The sequence below is a fragment of the Rhipicephalus sanguineus genome, chromosome 1, assembly GCF_013339695.2.
Source record: "Rhipicephalus sanguineus isolate Rsan-2018 chromosome 1, BIME_Rsan_1.4, whole genome shotgun sequence".
Classification (NCBI taxonomy): domain Eukaryota; kingdom Metazoa; phylum Arthropoda; class Arachnida; order Ixodida; family Ixodidae; genus Rhipicephalus; species Rhipicephalus sanguineus.
In genome coordinates, this window is record NC_051176.1 from 251,682,339 (window position 1) to 251,704,432 (window position 22,094).

At 46.5% G+C, this 22,094-nt stretch overlaps 1 protein-coding gene across 6 annotated transcripts in view; it reads left to right on the plus strand.

Moving 5' to 3' along the window:
- LOC119377718 (uncharacterized) overlaps positions 1-22,094 on the plus strand; it is a 191,769-nt gene that overhangs the window by 127,837 nt on the left and 41,838 nt on the right. Inside the window, exon 1 of one of the 6 annotated variants that reach the window (XM_037647075.2) lies at positions 4,512-4,631. The exons of the other annotated variants lie outside the window; for them this stretch is intronic. The gene's annotated coding sequence lies outside the window, so the exon portion shown is untranslated. Of the gene's footprint in view, positions 1-4,511; positions 4,632-22,094 lie in introns of those variants that run through there. 6 annotated transcript variants of the gene reach the window in all.

Sequence of the window (22,094 nt, forward strand, 5' to 3'; positions counted from 1 at the left end):
ACACACACACCACACACACACACACACACACACACACACACACACACACACACACACACACACACACACACACACACACACACACTCGACATACCTATAGTAAAGGTAAATGTTTCCGCCCTTTTCAACAGCACTTTCATGACAACAGTGTACCCACTACATGTGTATAAGAGAATGCGCGCACTAATGTGTATGCCCTTTGTAATGGGTGGCGTGCTTTAAACCAGCAGCAATTACGCGCGTGATACTTTTTCGAAGTTGCGATGCAACCACTACGTGTTCGTAAGGGAATACGCGCAGTAATATGTGTGCCTTTTGTAATGGGTGGCCGGCTTTAAACCGCCAACTCGTTATGCAGTTCACATGGTGTCACGCCCAATGGCAATATACGCTTGTACTACATCTCGTATTGTGACACCTGTACACAGGACGCGTATGTCTGTGAAGCATTAAAGTTAATTTCAGTGCAGTTCCAAGCAATGGAGTGGTTCTGTGGCAGAACAGCTGCTTGCCACGCAGACGGCCTGGATTCGATTCTCACTTGAACATAAGATTTTTTTATTATTTATATTATACGAGATGATTTTTCGCTCACAACCAACGACACCGACGCCGACACCGACATCGGAATTTCTGCGGAACGAGCTCTTTAAAGCTATCGCGTTAAAATGGAGCATATTTACGGACCCTTAAAGGCCAACTCCGGCGTTTTTTTGGCCATGTCAAAGTAATAGTGCATTTATGTTCCTGAGACGCTCCTGTTACGGGCCCGATAGCAGAAATACTCGGCAAATTGGAGAATAATTTTAAATAAGCAAAAAAGCGCAACACCGAAACCGAAACCCAACCAAGTGTACTGTCTACGTATGACGTAGACGTTGTTACGAATGAACCGGAAGTCGTGCAAGGCATGCCGGTCACGCCGGCGCGGAGTATGAAAACTGTGACAGTCGGGACGACCAGCGAAGCGCCGGCCAAACCAACGCTGTCTGTCGCCTTATGCACAGCAGACGCTCGCTGTAGCGGCCGAAGCGCCGAAGTTAGCGGTGCCCTCGGCTGCGTCACTTCCGCCGCCTTGCCAATACTGACGTCACAGACGCAATGTTGCCAATAATTGTGGGAAGCCAGGAGGGCGTTTGCAGACAATCTTTAAAATTCATTTGCAAACAATCTGCGCATGTCTCAAGCCTGTAATTTGGCATAAATGAAGGAAACGTGCAGAGGAACGTACCCAGCGAATTTCATTGAGATCCATCGACCTCGAAAAATCGCCGGAGTTGGCCTTTAAGTCAGCCCTGCATGCAGTGTCTGTTATCAGCTCTCTGCCGTGGGCCACGAGACCAACTAGTGCTGGAAATAGGACAAGCGCCTCATTATTTAAAAGACAGAGGGCATGACAGAACATTTCAGTGGCTTCGAGGCCACTGCGACATCAACGGCTGCAACATCAATGCTTTAAGAACGCTCATGAAAATGGCCCGCAGAAAGCCATTCCGCTACCAAGAACCGACGCAGCAGCTAAGATTCGTTCGCTCGCGCGTGATGTCAAACATTCGACATGCAGTACGTCCGCTTTTCTGCGTGCCCGTCACTTCGACTTCAAATTCCACCTGAACTATCCCAATACGAAACAACCGTTCTGTGCCGCCTGTGGCTTGGAGTGTAATTCACGAGCACCTTTGCTTACCGAATCGGAATGATAGACAGTGCTTCCTGTCATAAGTGCGGCAGCCAAGAAGCCATTCCACGCACCTTTTGTCATTGCCTTCGCTACAGCTTCCAGAGACAGTCCCTCCCAGCAGTGTTAGCACGCCTCGATGACCAGTTGTTTCAATCAATCTAGGAATGCTGAAACGTTCGAGCTTCTAATCAAAAATCGACGAAGGCACTGCTAAAATTTCTACGGTAAGCCTCGTTGAACGATTACGCCACTTCCGCGTGCGCGCGCGCGTGTGTGTGCGTGCGTGTACCCCTTCCACAGTGCTCAGCAGCAAACTCGATATTTAACCTCGCTGCCTTCAGCACAATCTATCTATCTATCTATCTATCTATCTATCTATCTATCTATCTATCTATCTATCTATCTATCTATCTATCTATCTATCTATCTATCTATCTATCTATCTATCTATCTATCTATCTATCTATCTATCTATCTATCTATCTATCTATCTATCTATCTATCTATCTATCTATCTATCTATCTATCTATCTATCTATCTATCTATCTATCTATCTATCACAGGTGACCACTTTTCGCTGGACATAATAGAAACTGTTACAATTTACAAAGTTATCGCTCGGCGCAAGACGCGCCTTGATGTATCAGAACTTTCTCCTACGGTGTCACCGGCTCTCTAGCGGAATAATCCCGTCTAAACAGATTGCGTGTGTGACGCAGATAGTGTACCTGCAACGTACGCGAGCACTAGCAGTTATGCTGGAATGCACAATGCATTTGACACCCTAGATCAGTTTTGGCGACCGTGCTCGCCTCTTATCAGTGTTTGCTTTTTTGAGCACAGGTTTACGGATTAAAGAGTTGAGTCGCTAAAATAATTCTTTGGCCGCTCTGTTATACGAGGCACGAACTACTTCAACTCGTGCGCGGTAGCGGCTGATAAATAGAGAGACATGCAGTGGGGAATTAATATCCTATATCGATCTTTTCAACAGTAACCATCAAAACGTTTTTCTTTTTTCTGGGGAAGTACGGCAACATGAGACGCGGACACGTGGATAACATATTTTTTCCCTTACTCTCACGACTCGGAGTCTTGTTATCCACAGTTTCATATATCGTATGATCCCCCTTTTTGCTCCACATTTCTTCCCGAAGTAATGATAGGTTAAGAAAGCTACCAGAGGTTAGCAGTGAGCGAAATACTAAAGTCATGCGAACTTATATGTCGAAAGGAACGAGCCATTGATTGCCCTGTTCAATCTCTTAAAAGCAGCGTTGTCGACTTCAGCGTTTTTACTTGAATGTCCCCTTGTACCCCCGGTAAAAAAAAGGAAAGCAAGTAATTGAAGCCCTAACTTAAGCGTAAAGAAACATAATGGTTCGAAGGAATGGCATGCGAAGAACTGTCTATTGAAATAAGATGTTCGGATAAAACGGCCGAAGTGAATGGCTAATGACGAATTCTTCAAGAAGCAAGTACCCGACTTTGCCCAGACACCGCTGAGAGCGCGCCCGAGTCGGAACACGCATCGAAAATGCAAATTCACGTGCCATTAAATTTTGAAGGGCGCCCTTGTGTATGCTCTCCAGGAAGATTTCGCCCACCTAACAAGAGCCTCAGCGTAGGAACGTTGCTGCACGAAGACAACACACCCTTGTTACGATAGAAAGAAAAGGATATTTCAAATTTCGGCTTGGTAAAGAAAAGAGGAGAGACAATATACTGCGCAAGACTAGCTCCAGAGGCCTATCTATTCGTGAGTTCATTATTCCCGAAGCACCACCATCAGTCCGCTATTTTATTTCTTCCTTCATTTTTTTTCGGAATATATATATATATATATATATATATATATATATATATATATAATAACCTCGCCGCCTTTGAAATCTCCGAGACAAATTCCCTGCACCTGTCTGCCGACAAGAGCTTTGGAATGGGGGCGACAGTGTTGTTTGCGGCGAGTGCCATCTTCAGTTATTTACCGACCGAACAGTGTGACGCGCGTTCTCTGATTTCAGGAGTCAAACAGCAAGCGCCATTTCAAAACACCGTTCGGCACGTGCAGAGTGGTCCCCCACTCCTTGCTTTTATTTTTATTTTTTTTCCCGTTCGCGTCGCCTACGCCCGTTCACGTGAAAAGAAACACCCCATGCAAATTCTTCTTGTCGGATAAGCAAAAAAAGATAAGGAAAATGGAGCGAGCCGTTCTGCGTCGATGAAAATCTGGCGCGCCTCATGTCTTTTGTCTTTGGCGGTTGAAAGAGAAGGCGAGCGACGCGACGGCGCAGCTGCGCGCTTTCTCCCAGCAGACGAAAAGGAGGTTGCGAAGCGCGCGGCGAGGGGAATGCGCTGGACGCCGGACCGTGTTTTTTCTTTTCTTTTTTTTTTCCTCACTTGGCACCACGCCACGTGTAGTGCATGGCCCTCTTAACGAAAACTAACGAGTCTCAAACCCGCATTTATTTCCCAGTGTGCGCATCTCGCGACTCTAACGTATGTTGTCCAGCCGGAAAGCAGTCTTTTCACACACAAACAGAGCCACGACTCTCAAAAAGACCTTGCAAGCTGACGACGCTCGTGATTGGCCAGGTAGCAGCACCGTGCGCGACGTGTGCGCACCGCGTCCCACGCGCCTTGTTTACAGCTGCGGTTCGGCACGTCGTGGTCGTCTCGACGATGCGTGGAGCTCGCCAAAAGAACCGCCGCAAGTTGAACGAAACATACGCGCGCGCTGATTCAGCGGCCCGAAAACACAGCTGCATGCGAAAAAAAAAAAAAAAAAAAACGCGCGCGCCTGGTGGCGAGAGCCTGGCCCGCGCGCGGGCCCCCTGACTACGTCGAAAGCAAGCGCACCGTTGGACTAGTTCGATTGAGTGTAAACTCTTGTCTCGCAGATGTTCGAGCGAGAGGAAGGTTAGACGAAAGCGGCGACGGGATTCGCAGGTACGCCCGCTGCTGTTGCAGCTGCTTGCGATTGCGCAGTTTCTTAGATACATTCGCAGAAGGAAGCAAGGGCGGCAACGCGAGCAGTCTACACGAGCAAGCTATATAGGAACGCGCGCGTCCTTGTGCGTTCTTTCTTCGTCTCTGTTAGTGTTGCGCTACAAAATCATCAATACGGAACCATATACCAACTCGCCCAAATTTCTACGCTTCTAAAGCTACATTAAGCTACATACGTTGTCGCGAGCCGAGATGTACGACGATGCTTCGTGCGTCTCAGCGAATCCTCGCGTGAGACGCAGATTGCACGCGCCTCCTCCTTCTCGCTGATTGCGCGGCAAAGAACTCTTCGCTCTATGTATTTGATTTCTTTGACGTCGTTTTCGCCCGCTCGCTTATCAGCGCCGCGCGGAGATGTCGATGGAAGCTCTCCGCGGTCGAAATCGTATACGGATAGCACGCCCAGTCGAGACACCCCTCCTTTCTTTTTCTTTTTCAATATATATTTTTTTCGGGAATGCTAATCGTACTTGAGAGCTCGTTGAACGCGGTGAGCACGAACTGTCGATGGCCACGCGCTCTTTCTAAAAATCTTTCCAGCACGATACTTAAAAAAGAATGACAATTTAAACATTGAAGTACAATTTTTTTTTTACACCGTATCTTTTGCTGTGACATGAACTATGCCTATTTCTTGCATCTTATGAAAATGTGCTCTCCCGACGCACGCATACGTTGTCCTAGCATAAAACACAATACACAGACGTCATAAAAATCTAGATATCAAATCAAATTAGTTTAATTGTTATCCGTAAGAAAATCCCGCAAGGCTGTCAAGGCACATCTCTTTTTAGCGTTAGTGGGGCATGACCGCAGTCCAAATAGTTTCTCATAAGAAAAGAAAAGTTTGTCCGAATTCTCTAACTCCGCAGAAGCATCCGGGTCGTTCCAAGTTACACGTGGAAGTTGCCCTCTTTTCCAAAAACGCTGCAGACAAAGCGATGTGTATGGGCCACGTCCAATCACAAACGGTGCAAAATGGTATACGATGTACCGTTCACAGAAAGCCGTAGAGCCTACATGCAGGGTCTCCTCGATATATCGATGACGTCCTCATTCGTTCGTTGAACTGTACGAGCGTATGCCTTTCCACAGTGTTCGACGCAGCTTACGTTGAACGCTTTTGACGTCAAATGTGACGAAGCCTAGATCGGTCGTCACAGTCAAGGTGCGAGTATCACAAGCCAGTCGGTCGGCTACCTCATTTCCGGTGATACGGATACGACTGGGGATCCACTCGAAGTCAGCGCTTTGGCGCGAACGTGAAGCTGGTCAGTGTCCTTGCGTCTGCATATGTTATAGCGAGGCAGAAATAGGCATGGAAGGAATATTATGACAGTGACTTCAGTACTGATTTTGAATGTGACATCCGGGTGCTTCGCGAGTGGTGTTGGTTTTGCTGAACTAGTGCGCGTGCACATACTGGTCGTTTCTCCCGGTTTGGCTTGCTTTGTTTGCGTTTTTTTTTCCTATTCACACTTTTTGTATAGTAAGTGTGACATTTGTTCGTGCATTGTACATGTCTATTCATGGGGGAATGTGCATTCGAAACTTTTTAACTACGTATCGGTAAGCCGGCTCTGACGTAGCCTAGCTTCACATATGGGCGCAATTAGTGAATAACGAACAAGCACTCTCATAAGCTGTTTTTACGACCTCGCCCCTTCTTTTGCGTGCACTCCCGTTTATGATATAAGGGCTAATGTCATAAAACCTACTCACCTTATGAGAGAAAACGGTGTTTTGAAATCAAAGGTCGTACTCATCGAGGGGCACTATACACGGGGTAACGTCCACTTTTATTATCTTTTACATGTTTTCTACCCCTATCACTTTTTTATTCCCTTCACCCCTTCCCACAGCGCAGATAGAAAAATGTAATGCGTAAAGGCAGGGAGCCAGCGTAGCCGGTTGGTACATACACTCGATAACCTCCCCGCCGTTCTCTTTCTTTTCCCTCATTTTTCAGTTTTATTAGGCTGGGCGTTTTACTTTACCGTTAATAGAATTTTGAAAGAAATTTCCTCTGGCGTATAGCCCAAATCTGCTCAAGAAGCCGGATTACTTGAAGAGGCGGACGTTGTTTACACTAAAAATCAAACACAAAATTTCAGTAATCAACATTTAAACTGATTTTTTCTAGCGCGCATATTGCAACATGATGAATAAGGTCGGTGATTTCACACGGTAGTGACGGTACACTAAAAGCAATACGACTTCTAAAACACATAGCCTTAGTTCTGAGACGAGGGCTGTCAAACTTGTGGTAAAAAAAAAAAAAAAAGGATGTTGTTATATTTACTTTTGTTTAAACAAGACATCTTTTTATGCATTGGGGCTAAAAACTTACAGGGACAACAGCGCATTTCGTTGCATATCTTGGGAACGAGAATACCAAACCTGGCGTCATCCTCAGAATTCGTTCCAAAATCCAAATGGCTGATACGTCCAGGTATACAGTTCACACACTGCAATTTTTATACTGGCTGAAGGAATAGATTCGTGCTACATTCCCCTGCTAATATTTTTAAAAAAATATGCTAAGAACGATTAAAAAAGCATCATACGTAATTCAAATAATGCGATATAGGGTGTCATTCGCTCCCAAGGAGTATTGCTTCAATGACGCTGCGCCTATAAGCTGAATCCAAGCTCGACCCGGTTTCTTTTGTACGCAGGGCAGGTAGTTTCCGCTGTAGCTTTGAATCTATTACTTCTAAATCTCCTCACTTCCAGATTTTGCCACCGTTGCAGAAAAAGCGAGAATGAAATTTAACGCGCTATTAAGGTTTCATCGAATAGCTTCTTCGTTAATTTTAAGTTGTTTTCTTTTTTTTCAGATTTCGCTTGCGTCAAGTAAATACAAAATATATTTAGTAAACTGGTGCATACGGAAGCGAGCCGCTCTAAGCGAGTGCGATAAAAAAAAATTGACTTGTATAGGTGCCCGTACTCCCACTGAAAACTCTCTCTCTTTTTCCTTGCATTCGGGTCAAAAATACCGAAAAGTCGTTTCTTTCAACGCAGCTGCACTTAGCGGCGGCGGCGGACGCTTGGCCCCGGCGGTATTTTGCGCGCCGCTGTGAGGCCAAATCAATAGCCGCAAGGATTCAATGGACTGTGCACGGCTCAGATTACGTCGCGGTGTCCCTGATTGCCGGGCTCAGCAATTTCCTCTTCAATCTCTCTGACACGCGGCCGAAGCGACACGCTGAAAGAGCGCGGCAGAAATCTATAGAGCAGAAAAAAAAAATAAATATAAAAGGAGACGCCGCGCGTTCACATCACCGCTTTTGGACCCGCGGTGAGTCAGAGCGGAAACGTTCGGGCTGCCACCACTGCGTCTCCCCCGCTTCACAGTAAAAGCGGCCTCGCGCCCGAATACGCAGCCTTCTCGCGATGTGACAGCCTGGGCTCGCACGTCAATTCCAAAGCCTTTTGAGAAAGAAGCGCGGCTCTGCTTTCGAAGCGTCGCGGATTTAATCCTTTACGTCGCGCTAATTTGATTTGTATCTGGCGCGCGTGTAACACCTGCAGACCGATTTCAAAGGGAGGCACAACGGGCACGTGGTACGTGAAGAGACGAGCGAGTAAGCTGCACTATGCACTTGATATAGTCACCACCGGGCCTTTTGCTCGGGCTGCGTCGCGATGAAATCAGGGTCACCGACGTGATTCGTCACAGCCTCGGTAAATACACGGGAAACCAATGAGCAGTCGGAGGTGTCATCCATGCGGACATATTGTATAAGTCTGGCCGAATTCCACAGAAATGACTTCAGATATGTCTGCACTGGATGGCACTGTGGCATAAATTCGCTGTCATGATGCGGATTAGTAGCCCAGTTCTACTTAGATTACGCTATCTTTATATAGCGGGTCTATAGGACTAATTTTTAAGTTTGCACTCGAAATTCGTGAATTCAGTTGCAGTGGCGTATATCGATTTACTCGATACTCATGATGCAAATGTACACCATACATGGTCATAAAATTAGTTCCGCGTAAGTGGCGACAGATGGAAAGGTTGGAAAAGGGGTGCAAATGTAATAAAGCATTTTAATCGATTGGAATCTGTGCTTTCGAGAACACTCGCTTAAAAAATCGAACCAAATGCCGATTTTTTTTTTGTTTCTATGGCACAGACCTAGCCGGTTTAATAAAAGAAAAAACAACAACAAAGAAGCATTAGAACTTCACTCTTTATTTCATAGCTGAGAAAACGGTTTGCAAAGCCTCATAGATTTAGCAAGACGGCCTTGTGGGAGACAACCTTACCTCTCTCTTTCTTCCACTAACGTTCTTCCTAGACTGTCATGAAACACGGCAGTGTTACACTTGCAGACTTGAGGCATTCTGTACATATCGCGGCTCGTATTTCAGCCATGTAAGGCCATCTCTGCCTCTATAGTCTTTATCATTGATACGTCACCAATTTTTCGCCTACGGCCCTGCACACTACATTCTACTTCTTCACCTCGCAGCATAATTTAAATACCGCCACGCTAGCCTTCCATCATCAGAGTAATTTAAGTTTTGCGCACCCAAAGTTAGGGGACGCAAAACACCGGGCGCACAAAAGAACCGAAACCGCCGTATGCAAGAGATAGCAAGCACATCTTGGGCGCGTAAATAACCCTTTGGGTACCAAAAAGCGTCTGGGTAAGCAAGATCTGAAATTTCACATCATTTTGTCGCTAATTTCTGGGTCAGTCAGTGCACCTACCTCGTAACTAAATATAGGCCCATATATTACCTACGTTGGTGCCAGTATTTGCTGTCCTTACCGGGCGCTCCAGTATATATTTCGGTGGCCTCCGATTGGAAATGCCCTCGGGTAATAAACTACATCTATCATCATTTGTTGCAGATTAAAAAAAAAAGAAAGCAAGGAAGACCGAGGGAGAAATTGAGAAAGTCAGAATAAAGATACTGTGTTCCACTACACTTTTCGTCCTCAGCAAGTTTGTTAATCTGACAACTTGCAAATAAACAAGAAGTAAAAAGTTAATTGCTACATCTGAGATGATGCCATAGACAACGAAAAAGAAAGACTGTCAAGTAAGAAGCCATACAGCTACGCACTGGTTACGTATTAATGCAATTGTAGGAAGCGGCTCTCGCCATTAAAAAGAAATAACATACAACACAAAACCATACATCACGTTAGTGACGCGAACGGGACGGGCCCCGAAAAGGGAAATAAATTTCGCATCACTGAAACGACAAAAAAATTAGAGACACCGAAATACTCTTCTTGGCTAACTCTCTCTTGGTAACCAGACAGAGACTTGATTGCACCATAAGCTCTTCCAATGGACGCTCCTTCTGCGCAACACCGATTACCTGACAGTAAGCAATATTTCACACGGTCGGGAGATTGCTGCAATCGCCAATGGTTTCTGGCTACGTTCGCCGAATACTGCGTGGACATTTCGCTACGAATACACAATCATGCTATGGGTTGCGTGCGTGCGTCCACACACACACAAACACACACACACACACAACCGCACACACATGCACGCACGCGCGCAAATATATGCTCGTGTCGTCAGGTCAGCATATTTCAGTCGTAACAGCACATCATTTCTATCACAGCTGCATATTAGAAGCAAGCAAATAATGAATCCTGGAATCCAATACTTCACTTGAAAACGGTAGCATTCGGTTCGTACACGGTATACTGACTACTCCGAACTTTAATTGCTACAGGACCTTCTTCTTTACGGGATATCTGCTTTTTTTTTTCTTTTTGTACGCTTGTTTTGAGTTTCACATTAATAGAAATAAAGCCGAAGTGCCTGACAACAGAGAAGTGCCAATCAGGATGGTGAACTTAAGCGATAAACAGTGGTCGAACAAGCGATGCGTGGCTGAACGAAGGTTTCGACACAAGGACTCGAGTTTGTCAGGGCAAGAACTGCATCTGCGAATGTGGTCAGAGTGCCGGGACAATGGACAGTGGCGATACGGCCTCGAGAAGATACGGCTATTTCAGTGTTAGCTTGGCAAGACCTCTGTTTATTTCCGAACCTTACAGCGGTTTACTTATTGAAGTAAACGATAACTAATGCTAAAAGATGTCAGGGCAACAGCCTGTTTTTGGAAACATGAGGCTTCTTGAGGTCAGTGGCTTCAGTTCGGCCAAGCTGACGAGTCAAGGCTGTAACGTCAAGGAACTTAATACGTGAACATATTTTTTTATTGTTGTTTATTTATATTTCCAGATTAGCCGACGAGCAGCGCGTATTCCAACGCCTCCTGTTTGTTTATATATGAGGCGGTAAACAGGAAAAAGGACTTCGCCATTCCCACGCGATTTTTGCGAATTGCGGCGTTTTGTTTGCTGCTGGTGAAAGTTATCCGGGTGATAAGTCTTCGCGGCTTTGCGTATCTTGGCTACTTGCCGACATTCAGTTGCGATTCTTTGCCGTTACTGAGAGGTGCAGGATTCGATTTTGAGAGAGGCGTTTCCTCGTGAAATTTTGTGGCCGGTGTGCGAGCCTCTCAAACAAATGCATTACGAGTCTGGCACAATTCGCAGCTACCTTTTTGCCCCAAGGCGTCCACGTACCACTGCAGTGGTGTGGTTCGGGCTACTTGGCTGTATGGAGCGCCGATTCAAATCGTAAGCTCTCATTCGATGAGTTACACATAGAAGTCGCTACTGAGGTACCTTGTAATATTCAAAACAAGTTGCCGGAGCCTTGTCAAAGCGGTTGCCGCATGAGGTCACGGTTTGACCTGCGGGGTGAGATTGAAGTCGACGTAGTCGCTCAGCTGTTCAAAGAGAAGCGCAGAAATGGTGCCAAGCTACAGAAAACTCTGCTACTTTTAAATTTATTTAATCAATAATGGGCACGCGTACATTACTTGACTGCTGACGGTATCAATAAGTATATAGGCGTTGTGCCCCGCTCGGTGACAGTTGTCGGCCTGCACACCCCCTATTTCTTTTTTGGCCCTTGTTTTCGCGTATATGTACGCAAGTATATAAAAATAATAATGTCTCTCAAGTTGTTGTGCTCCGTGTTATTTTTTTTTCTTTCGTTTTCTGCTACCGCCTACTCCCTTTCCGGTCACCTCAATCATCCCAGACGACAGTATTAAGACCCGTAGGCGACCAAGACAGACTTTTTCTTCGAAGCGCTTCCCTCTGGCAGCTTGCACGAAATGCAGCGTTCCGGTCCCGCCTCTCGTCCTCGTGCCGCAGAGGGTTATTCCAAAGCCCCGGGCACCGCCGGCGCCATTCCCTATTTTCTCTTCTCCCTTCTCGAAGGGCTGTCCCCAAGACGATAGCGGCGCGCGGGCAGTCGTAAAGGCTTCGTGGGGCATTATGATCCGGCGTGGAAGCGATGAAAGCAACCTTTACGGCGCCCCGGCATCGGTGACGACGATGTATTCCACGCGCCGCCTCGATAGTTTACAGTCCCTCCACGCAGCGCTCGACACTCGAGAGCTTCGCCGCGGCCCTGACCACTTTTCCTTTCCCCAAAAATCCGGGTTGGGCCCGCGTGCCGGGGCGGAAGTGCATTTGCGTATTACGGCCCAGGGCTGTTCTTTTCTCTGCGCGTATGTATTACGTGGGCTTCTCCCCCCCAAACACTCCTTGAAATCTAGCGAGGGGAAGAGACGAGCGAGCGGGTCCAATATACCGTCGCGTCCTTGACCGGGCCGTTGTTCATATCTGCGAAAGTGCTTTCGGCCTCATAACGATTCGGTTGTACTCTTCAGGGCGTTCTTCATCTACATTGAAAATGAGTTCGTGTCTCGAACGGGCGTGCAGCATACGCGTTAGGCGGGAGTGACGCTCGATAAAAGACCTGCCAAGTCCGCTGTCGCCGTCGCACTGCTACAGCGTATCTGCTGTTTATGACCTGCTTGATAATTATCTCGCGGCGGCGCTTTTGATCGCAGCCGCGGCTCTCACTGGCGAAGACGCTCGCATGGAAGCCGGAAAAAAGAAGCATGTCGAATGAGAAAAACAACTTCTGCATCTCGAGTTAAAGGCATTAAAGGCTCGAGTTACAGCGGCGCAGGCGGGAGCTGACGCGCCTTTTATACGCGAGATCGATAGGCGTAAGTACAGATGTGAGAGTAAACAAACACGCAGTTTACGTTCGAACGACGTCGCATGCATACTTTCCATGTTTGTGCTGCTGTCTCGGCGTGCTGAAAAAAGAAGTCAATCGATCATCTTATTTACAGCTTCAAATAGCGAACGGCAAGGGAAGAAAACGCTCTACGAAGCTTGACTATATGGCTTCCCAGCTTATTAGAGTTCGGCAGCATGAAGTGGCGGCACGCATACCCTGCGCACGTAAACATAAGCAAAATAACATATATCTCTATGTGTGTACACCGAGAACGCTGCGCATGCAAATATTTCAATGGAAGGAGACACAAAAACACCAAAGACAATCTTCGTATTTGAGATTGCAGGTGTTTGTACCTTTGATTCTTATGAGCCCCGTGACAACCAAAGGAAACTCATCGCGGAAATAGTACAGGCATTATCGTATAACAGACATACCGCGTATACGGTATATATGCCTATTGTTTTGTATACAAGACAATGGTTAGTGACAAAGAGAAATACGGCCTTATTACATATGCCAGCACGGGTACGTGTATACAGACGAACGCCCGTCAGTACAATTACGCTCACTGACCAAGGTGTCTCGTCCTTAAACAAATTCTAAGCGATAAATTTATAAATAGCCCTCTGCATCACAACTTCAGGAGACATTGTCGCCCAACTACCTTATTTTCATTCTTTGACATGTATTTTCGTAATCTTCCACCTCAACTCCGTCCATCGTGTGCTAGTATGTGAAAACAGTATATATATATATATACTGGAATGTCTAGTGCACGCGGCGCGCCTCCGCATTCGAGTGAATCCAGCGTTTTATCAGGTGCACGGAACTATACATACACCCACCGCGATGAGACGGCAGTACACAGCGTCCGGTTCAGCGGCCATCTACGGTCGAGACCATATGCAGGCGCTGCTCGCGGTGTCCTTTCACGGCGAGTTCGACCAGCTAATTTCCTTATACAAAGCACGTGCATGCACAGAAACGGAAAAGAAACAAAACACAATCAAGAGCCTGGCGAGAACAATGAACACTTTTGAAATGAATCCCCGTTTTTCGCTAGTCGTGCAATATTGCTTCCACAAGGAACTCATAAAGCAGCGCGTGGTGCCTCACGCACTTATAGTCGTATATCCACACAGCGCGCAGGAAACTGAAGGCGGTTGCATTGTGTGGCGGATATGTGCGCTTTCCGCGAGACTATCGATCCACGTGGCCATCGTTCCCGGCACACTGGCGATGGCCCTGAATATTGAAAAGCAATATTTGTCCTTTGGTTGGCGATGGGGAAAAAAGATGAAGAGAAACTGCACCTTTTTTTTTTTCTTTGTCGTGTCTCGTGGCAGTGATCAAGGAGAGCCCACATACGCGAATATTGCTTGCATCGATTTCTCTCTGCTGGCACCTCAAAACTTCAAAAGTTAAGGCGGCCGTCGGCATACGCTGTATGGGGAGCATAATGCACGCGACCCGCACCAGTGTGGCCACGGCACGCGCGGCGATCACTCAATACGCCATGTGTTGTTTCCTGGATAGTCCGTGCAATAAATAAGAGCGGTGGTTCTTTTATTTTTTTTTTATTAGAGACCTGTCTCACGACAAGTGCCAAGAACAGGGAAAAAAACAAGGAGGGGGGCGTGCTTATTATATATATATATATATATATATATATATATATATATATATATATATATATATCTTTCCATATACGTTTGCCTTTCAGCAACAAGGAGTTGCGCGAGACGTCCGGTTTGCTCTCGATAACATTGTAACGGAGGAAACTGCCATCGAATATGTTTATAAACGTGCTTTATGCAAAAAACATTGCAAAAAAAAAGCGCGCATACAATAGCGTCAGCCAAAACACTTGTGGGACCTTGGAAGCCTATGAACGCTTCTTTTAAACAACTTCCTTCCTTAAAAAATAATGCGAGAGAAAAGGAGAGAGTTAGAAGGGACCTTTGTTTTTGTTATTGTTTTTTAAGATAGAAAGATGATATTTTTTTTCTTCTGTCTCAGATAAGGTTTTTGCTGCTTTCAACGCGTACAGCATCGCATCATATTTCATGCGACCTGCCCTCATCTTTCACTGTCGAAAAATAGCTTGTATAGCGGCCGCAAATATGAGCGCACTGAAGCATTCGCATGAAGCGTAGCCAAAAGCAGTTTCGTGACCATTCTATATGTCGCGGCCTTTTTTTTTTCTTCTTTTTTTTTTCGCTGCGGCTATCAGCGAACTAGCCGAAGGAGAAATTACTTGAATTAAGGTTCCGCTCTCCGATTGTCCCACTGAAAATGGTCGCAGCTATAACGAACGTCAACTATAGGGAACCAGCGCTGGAGTTTCCGCGGTGTGGGCAGTGGCGCCCTGGCGGTCAAAGCGCGCATACTCCAGCTGCTCCCGCGGACGAGAGGGGAGACTGGTTGAGGCGATGCGGGCGCGTGTCGCCGAAACAAAACAAAAGGATGGGGGGGGGGGGTACTGTTGCGGATTCATGTGCCACAATACGTAGAAATGAGGGAGGACGTATCCTTCTACGCTTTTCCTTCTAAAACGTACGAATAGGAACAGATGCGGCGTTACATCCCGGCAGTCAGGCGAGCACAGCATGTTCTGTTCTTGCTCTCCTGTTAGTGGCGTCGGGCTGGTTTCTAAACCGAATTGCGCGTGTCTGCTAGATTTATTCGATAGTGAGGGCCACCAGTGGAAAACGGGGCCAACGAGCACAATTTAATCGGTGTTTTGCCGTAAATAAAACGTACATATTATGCGGCATGCGGCATATGTAACAATTTTTTCATCTGACCACCACCACCCCCAAGCTCCTTCTGATGCCACCGCGTGCAGTGAATGATACGATATGCAGGTAGTCTACATTATTTGCAAACAGTTACGGGTCATTCCACGCCAAACGTCCCAGACATTGCGCTCGACCCTCTCCAATTGTATTGTAAAAAATTGTGGACGTTCATATCAGTGCACTAATTGCCCTCGGAAAGTATTTTTTGGAAAAAAAAATTTTCTTGTCTGTTACAGTGATTTGAATTTTGCCGTAGTGGGTGAAACATAGGTTGCGAAAAAATACTCTAAAAAATACAATACTTTACGGAACGCTTTAACTATCTGCTGTTTACTTGAAAAGGAATGACACTATCTTATTATCGCCCATTGACGACCACTACTCTGTCTCACGATGTGCTTTGTGGTGAAGCAATGCTGCAATTCTGTGCCCATTTTGATTATTTTTTAAAAATTCTACGAATATTACAGACAAAATAGGACTATATCACATGGCTGGATAGTTGGCAGTAAGCGTGTAAAAAAAGTATTGAAGGCGATGACCGAGTAGTTTCGAAGTGGAAGGGGCGCAAACATTGAAAAATGTGTGAAATGCTCCACGTTCAGGCACATGTAGAGAGTGGTGATGCAGTCCAAGTAAAAATGCACGCTTGGTCTCGTTGGGAAGAGTAAACAAAGGAGAATTATTTGTGAAAGTTTCATCGGAGTGTTTTTTGTTTTTGGCGAGAAACAAAATTTTATGTTGAGCATTCGCGGCGTGCCTGGGCGCGGGCCCGTAAGTCCGCTTCACTGCGTCGCCACTGTTCCTTGGGGCAACGGAAGTATGCAGCGCCTACGCGGGTGGCATGATCGTGTGCTCCTGTGAGTTTTCACGTTGCTAAAAACTTGCAAACAGTGTATATGGCTGGCAGAATGTTTCGGAAGGGCACTAAAGGTTGCCGGTTAGTAGTCGGAGCAGAGCACGATTTCATTGCCACGTCACTGCATGCACACGTACGACAGGCGCAGAGCTTGGGTTGTGTTTTCGATCTCCGCGGAGGTTGCAGTTCTTACTGCCGTTGCCGACGTATGGTCTTCGCCACTTGAAATGCCTGTGTTGCTGGGTAGGTGGTGAGCCCGGCATTAAGAGTGGTCAGTGATGACGGCACGAAAAGGTGAAACGTGCGCGTACCTTTGAGGGAGATTGTAGACTCAATCCTTGCTGAGAGCTCAACTTTCTGCCCCGCTGCATGCGATGCTTTCATCTTAGTAATCGCCTTGCGATTACTAAGCGGAGGTGATAGACATTTAAAAGGACGCAGCCGCCTTTAAGGCGGCTTCGTCCTTTTGTATATTTATCGCTTTCGGTTTCCATTGTACAGGCTCTCCGTCTAAAATATGACACGACAACGGTATACTCACCATTCGCAATGTTTATCTTACGCGCTGCCAAGGGATGCGGCCGAAAGACGAACCTTCGAGTGCCGCGTGCTCGCTCGGCTACGCGATCACCGGAGCAAAGTTCACCTCTGCCGAAGATCCGAGCGTAAGAATACGTATCACCATTCGGCTCCGAAGCACGAATTGCGCGAGTCACGTTCAAGCGAGCTGCCTATAAAAAAGAATTATAAGTGTATTCCCGGTGCCTGTTAGCCACTTTTATTATATAATAATATATTTTAAACGAACCATCACTCGTTTTCCCTGACACTTCGTCGGCGGCACTGCGGAAAGCCGAAGAATCCGTGTCGAAACGTGAAAACTCACAGCAGCACACGATCGTGCCACCCGCGTGGGTGCTGCATACTTCCGTTGCCCCAAGGAACAGTGGCGGCGCAGTGAAGCGGACTTACGGGCCCGCGCCCAGGCACGCCGCGAATGCTCAACATAAAATTTTGTTTCTCGCCAAAAACAAAAACACTCCGATGAAACTTTCACAAATAATTCTCCTTTGTTTACTCTTCCCAACGAGACCAAGCGTGCATTTTTACTTGGACTGCATCACCACTCTCTACATGTGCCTGAACGTGGAGCATTTCACACATTTTTCAATGTTTGCGCCCCTTCCACTTCGAAACTACTCGGTCATCGACTTCAATACTTTTTTGACACGCTTACTGCCAACTATCCAGCCATGTGATATAGTCCCATTTTGTCTGTAATATTCGTAGAATTTTTAAAAAATAATCAAAATGGGCACAGAATTGCAGCATTGCTTCACCACAAAGCACATCGTGAGACAAAGTAGTGGTCGTCAATGGGCGATAATAAGATAGTGCCATTCCTTTTCAAGTAAACAGCAGATAGTTAAAGCGTTCCGTAAAGTATTGTATTTTTTAGAGTATTTTTTCGCAACCTATGTTTCACCCACTACGGCAAAATTCAAATCACTGTAACAGACAAGAAAATTTTTTTTTCCAAAAAATACTTTCCGAGGGCAATTAGTGCACTGATATGAACGTCCACAATTTTTTACAATACAATTGGAGAGGGTCGAGCGCAATGTCTGGGACGTTTGGCGTGGAATGACCCTTACGCAGAAGGCAAGCTGTCGGTTGACGAGATGCGTACGGGGGCACGTTCGCCAAAGCCGCTGAACTGTTATGAGAAATACGCACGCGGTGGATGCCTCCGTTGAACTTCACCAGACAGAGTTCTTGTCACGCGCAAAGCAGCGGACTACTCAAAGCTTAGCGTTCTGGCGTCAGCCGATGCGGTAAAGTTTCTTTTTGCTTTGGCTGCCACGACGAAGTGACATCGGAATTTATGCCTCGCTAAAAAGGGTCAAATGTCTTGGATTTTTACTCGCCGTTTAATTCGCCTAACGTACTGCGTTAGTTTTTTCGCTTGCCTGCGTCTGCTTAGAATACAGGTGTTTGATCAACATCGACAATTGCTGAGGATTTACGTGCCAAACAAGGTATGATTATGAGGCACGTCGTAGTGTGCGAATAATGATTAATTTTGACCTCTTGGGGTTCTTTAATGTGCACATAAATTTCAGTCCGCGGGTGTTCTTTGTATTTCAACCCCATCGAAATGCGGCCACCGTGGCCGGGAATCTATCCCGCGCCCTCGAGCATAACATCGCGACACCATACATGCTATGCTAGCACGGTGGTTTGCTTGATCAACGTCCGCGTGCATACATACATCGGGCTGGGCATACATACCACGACAGAAGAACGTTGACGCAGCTACCCCTTGCCTCTTACTTTTTTTTTTTACTGCAGTAGTGGGCAGCTGGTATCGACGCAGCACGTACTTATCAATGGAGGCTTGTGAGCTTGCACCAGTTTAACACACATCCCAGCACACAACCAGGAAATGGTGACGACGGAGTCGCCACCACGGCACAGCAGTCTCTTCGACGCCGTATGCACAGACGTAGTCTGCTTTAATTGCAGGGCTTCTCTCCGTTTTCCAGTGCTTTCCTGAGAAAGTAGCCTTCAGACAAAGTCATTTTTTTCTAAAACATAGTGCAGTATTACTGGCGCAATGGCTGCTCGAGCTGTTCGCGCCAAAATGAAGTCCAGGAACGGCGCACGCGCGTGCGCTCACCGCGGTACAGTGCGGCCGGTCGTCTGGGCGCGAGCGGCTGAGTTAAGTCGCGACTCCCCGCCAGGCGCCCTTTTTCGGCGCGCCACCTATCCAGCGCTGGTCTCCCATAAAAATTTTGCTATAAGTGAAGTCCTTGAGTTGAGCGATATAGCATTTAATTATTCTATTTTATTGATTACATGGGTTAAAAATTAAATTGTGGTGTTTTACTTGCTAAAACCACGATATGGTTATTGGACACGCCGTAATTAATCATAACTTGCCGTGTTGTAAGCGCCAAAACCACGACAGGATTATGAGGCGCGCTGTATGAGGAACTTCGAATCAATTTTGACCACCTGTGGTTCATTAACGCATACCTAAATCTAAGCACATTGGCGTTCTTGCATTTCGCCCGCATCGAAATGCGGCCTCCAAAACACAGCAGGCGCCCAGGTTGCTATGTAGCATATAATAGAAGATGCTGCATGAAATAGCGACTTGTACAATGTATTGTCCTTGCGTCGCCTTTCTTAATCGTGGGATTTGTGAGTCATTAACAAACATATATTTCTATATGTTTGTATATACCCCTGCAAGCGTTCCTTTATTCTGGTTATGTTTTTGTTCCCCCCTACGTAATGCCTATATGGCGATGTAGGTAATCTGTAAATAAATAAAATAAATAAGAGAGACTTATTCTAGTGGGCGTATATTTGGAGAACAAGAACAAGAATGGGCGAAGAAGCATAGACGACAATGCGGTGACGAATTCGCAACAAATTTTATCGGAAAGGACGAAAACGAACCTTAGCAGAACGCCGCTCCCTGCCTTCTTCATTGTAGCGCTCCTCCTGTGCTCAGCACGTCAACTGTTGCTTATCTCTCATCAGCTGTGCGCAATATTGCATAAAGGCGCATGTGGTATCGAAGCTTCCACTGGAGGTCACACGTGCGAAACACGATGATTAATGGACGCCAGCGCTATCTTTGTTAAGACAGAGCGCTCTAATGCAAGAGAAATATGGCATGACGTCGCACTACGTAGGCCCGTATAACAATAATAATTAATATTTCCAAGGGTTTTACGTGCCAAAACCACGATATGATTATGAGGTCCGCCGTAGCGGGGACTCCGGATAGATTTCGACCATCTAGGGTTCTTTAACGTGCACTTAAATCTAAGCAAGCCGATGTTCTTGCATTTCGCCCTCATCGAAACGCGACCGCCGCTGCCGGGATCGAACCCGCGTCTTTCGGGTGAGCAGCCGAGCACCGTAACCGCTGTACCGCCGCGGCGCGGCTCCCCGCAGGACAGCAACGTCATTCTGAATTATACAAATCCGCTTCCTTACTGGAAATGAAGCATGAAAGATCAATAATTATCGCAGGCAGAGCAATATACTAGCTAGGCGTGTCTCAGATCGATGCAAGAGCGGCGGGAGAGCGTGGCTTTTTAATGAAGCTGCTGGAGAGGTTTGCCTGGCACGGCACGCCTTAGATTCCCCTCTCAAAGGGAATGATGATAAATGAAATGATACGCTCAGTCACAGACACAATAAACACGCCACAGCAACCTCGCTGAGAGCAATGTTTTGCCAAAAGGTCAAATGCGCACGAGGGCAGCACATTGGTCCCAAAGGCGCAATCATTTCTGAAATGTATCCGGTGTGGACCTCGCACGGGCGGCCCACTTGTCTGTGCAATTGTTGATCGAAAGAGCAGATTAAGTAGTTATACATTAGAAAGATCATCACGACTGATATTACATTGAAACGTTACTTTCAGAGCCTTTCATCGGAAGTCCCCGATTGCGGCTTTAAACCTATTCGTTAACAGCGATGTCGAGTTAAAGGTTAGAAGTGATCTGCAGAACAGGCGCATAACAACAAGAGGCGAAACAACCTGAATTACTTTGTCCGCACGTGCGTTCGGTTTCGACGACTGCCGGTGGCCTGGGAGCACAAGCACCTCTTGTAAGCCATCGTAATGAACATGTTGGCTCAACAACACGGGTGCTGTATGACCCTGTTGGCAATACGCTGCGTTCCTTGTCAAAGTTGCCCTCACGCGGCGGAACCAATTGTGCCTCTGCCATCGGAAGGTACAAACGAATCACAGCCGTCTGAGATTATGGAGGTGGATCTCTTGGCATTGTCCATATTTTATATTGGCTGAGCTCAGAAACTTTCTCTTCAAGGGCTCACATATATGTAGCCATGTGCACGTCTTACACAACCCAAATTATGCACGTATAGAACTCAGTCAAAGGCTCGGGTACGCAACCTTTCCTTGAGACATTAAAGAGGTTCGCGGCACGGCGAAGGTTGCCAAAGAATTAACGTTTATGACAACGCCATAAAGATTTAAAGAGCTTCGAAAAATCGAGAAAACGTCTTCTGCGCTACGAAACGGAGTTAAATAAGCGGCAACCGAGTCGCACTATAATGTTCATTACGCAGAAGAAGCGGAAGAGCGTAGTCACGTTTCCTTTTTTTATACTGCGTGATCTTTGGTAGGAAGCGATAACCGCAAATATGCACAAACTTCATGCTGAACCGGATGTATCTTATGATGCACTGTACGACGTTGACACTACAGTTTATTCTGCCGCTAAATATAAGGCTGGCGAGGTTCATTATTTAAATTAGCTAATTATGTGATTAGCTAGTATAAAAAATGTTAGTGTGACTTGCTCCATGTATACATAGTGTCCAACAGTGCCCATTTATTCGCGTTCTGTTAGTGCATCGACCTGTTTTTAAACTGTCGATGAACTTACAGGCTAACAATAAATTAGTTTACATGCCAAAACCAGGACATGATTATGAGGCAAGCCGTAGTGGAGGGCTCCGGAAATGTCGATCGTCCGGTGTTCTTTAAAGTGCACTGACGTCGCACAGTACACGGGCCCCTAGCATTTCGCCTCCATCTAAATGTGACCGCCGCGGCCGGGATCGAACCCGCGACTTTCGGGTCCGC